This window comes from Chinchilla lanigera, unplaced genomic scaffold (genome assembly GCF_000276665.1).
Source record: "Chinchilla lanigera isolate Chin_1 unplaced genomic scaffold, ChiLan1.0 scaffold00024, whole genome shotgun sequence".
Taxonomy (NCBI): Eukaryota; Metazoa; Chordata; class Mammalia; order Rodentia; family Chinchillidae; genus Chinchilla; species Chinchilla lanigera.
In genome coordinates this window covers 11580068-11582562 of record NW_004955425.1, presented here as the reverse complement: position 1 = coordinate 11582562, position 2495 = coordinate 11580068, and positions in this window count along the sequence as shown.

Here is a 2495-nt window from a genome sequence, read left to right as displayed (position 1 = left end):
AAAAAAAAAACAGTGCAGGAGCGAATTACGTGTGAAACAAGTGAAAGTTGCCTTGAATGAAAGCCTCTGAAGGTAATTACAATGAAATAAAGCCTGCTGCTTGAACAAGAAGAGTGGCCTTTCATAATTCCAAAATGTTAGAGAAGCGTTTAAGTAAACAGCTTGGTTTAAGATTTAATTTCAGTGCCTGCATGACCTTTGTTACAGTCAGAGTCTGAAGCCGCATCATATAAAGGCAAGATCCCTTAGGTGCGGCGGTGTTCAATATCAGAGAAGGGAGCACAGAGAACAAGTGTACCAGAAATCGGAATGGGAAGTGGTGGGGTGCAGTGACTGTGAAGAGTTAAGAGAGGTGGAGAAGGGATTGGCTGAGTGCTGCTACTGATGGCAGGGGGCTGGGAGTCCGTGGCAAAACCACATTCTTTAGGCAATCTTGACTTCTGCTATTTTCTCCTTCGGCTTAGTCTCACCCATAATTTCTGGCAAATTTAATAGCTAGGGAGAGTAAAATTAATTGTTAATTGATTCTTAGCAAGTGCTCTTTTGGAATTTCATGTAGGTCTTTAGCTCCAGCATTTCTTGCAGCAAGGGTATCTTATGGTTTAAAATGACCAGGAAAGCAAATTATATTCCAAAAGGCAGAAGTGTTGCTTTTCTGAAAAGCCCACTCAACAATGTTCATGACTGAGGCGAGAAGACTGAAAAAGGTTAATTGAAGTCAGCTGGATATTACAGTTTAAAAAATATAAACCACAAATCTTCACCCTCCTAGATCAATAAAATAGCTGATGTCCAATGTTTGAAATAGTTATGAATTTTAAAATATCCTTGCTTTAAGTGTCAACCTTGAGGTTTAGATTAATTTTGGAGTGAAGATTCAAGTTTGAGGTTGTATTTCTTTTTTCCCATTCGTTTAGCAAAAAGACATGATCACTGTCTTTAAGGATTTTACTCTTCTGCTGCTCTTCCCCTCGATCAGAATAGTTACTTACTTCCAAAAGTCTTATTTAACTTGATTAATCTTGAGTTTTAAAATTTCTTTTAAGAACATTTTTATTATCTAAGTCTCTAATTGCAGAAAGAGGAGGATGTTTCTACTTGATGCTATTTGAAAGGTGCATTAGGGTTTGTTCTTCACTAACATGTTGTCTACAGGCCTTCAGAGGAACCTGTGTGCCTTTAACGTCCAAGCAAAAATTCTAACTATTATAATATATGCTGTGAGTTTGTCAGTTTATCCAGTTGTATTTTCATAATTGTCACTTTAAAAGTGCATGTGTGTTATCATGAACAAGAATGGTTTTGGGAATTTTTTTTTTCTTTAAAAGTGCATGTGTGTTATCATGAACAAGAATGGTTTTGGGAATTTTTTTTTTGTTTTGTTTTTTCCCTCCGGTACCGGGGACCGAACTCATGACCTTGCGCTTGCCAGGCAGGCGCTTTTGCCGCTGAGCTAAATCCCCAGCCCCGGTTTTGGGAATTTTGAAGAGCTGCCCCTCAGCAAATGAACACTTTTCATACATATGTTTATTGCATGTTGGAAGTTACAGAGAAGTTAAATCTAGGAGAAAGGATAGTATAAATACTGTTGGAGAGAAGTGGAAGAGAGGACTGACATAAAACAAATAGAACAACCTTGGGAGCGTCTCCGGTGAGAGCTCTAGGTTGGTATTGGAGTGCCTGATCCAATTTATTTGAGAGGAAGCGCCAGTCATAGCAGTGCTCAGAAAATAAGTACTTGAGCAATAACTGACTATGTAACCTGATGGATTGCATGAATAACAATTCATCCCTATCTTGGCAAGTTTACTGTTGAATGAATAGCCAGATGCTTTAAAAATGAAAACTTCAAAACTGTGACAAGTGCTATGCAACCAGGATTAACACCATTTCGAGGACTATTAGAAGAGAGATTATCATTGTGTAAGGTCTTCATGGAGAAAGTTGTATTTTAGCTAAATCTTCAAGGGTGGACATGAGTTAATTAAGCAAAGAAGAAAGAAGGAGTATTGCTGGGAGGATATGGAAAGAAAAACTGGAATACACTCAGGAAAGAATAAATTACCCTTCATGATGGAGAGCACAGGGTGTGACAGGAGGGGGGACAGGAGTGATCAGGGGTGAGGGTGCTGAGAGCCAGAATAGCGCTTGTTTCCACCATATAAGCTGTAAGTGCACATTGCGTGCAGCCCGGAAGTAAGCTCCAAGAGGAAGCTTGGCTCTGGAGTGGGTGGCTTGACTTTCTGAAGGAGGAGGAGGAGAAGGGAGGGGGAGAAAGAATGTATATGAGAGAAAATAATCTAGGGAAATTATGAACATTTTCCTCAGAACTGATAAAAAATTAGACTCAGACATTTAAGAAACTTGGTCATACAGAGGTAAAGGAAATGTGAGCATGAACAGGGATAGAACTACATGAATGTGTAACAGAGACAATATTTTTAAAAACTAGATTAAAAGAAGAGATATTTTTATCTAAAAATTCAATATTTTTC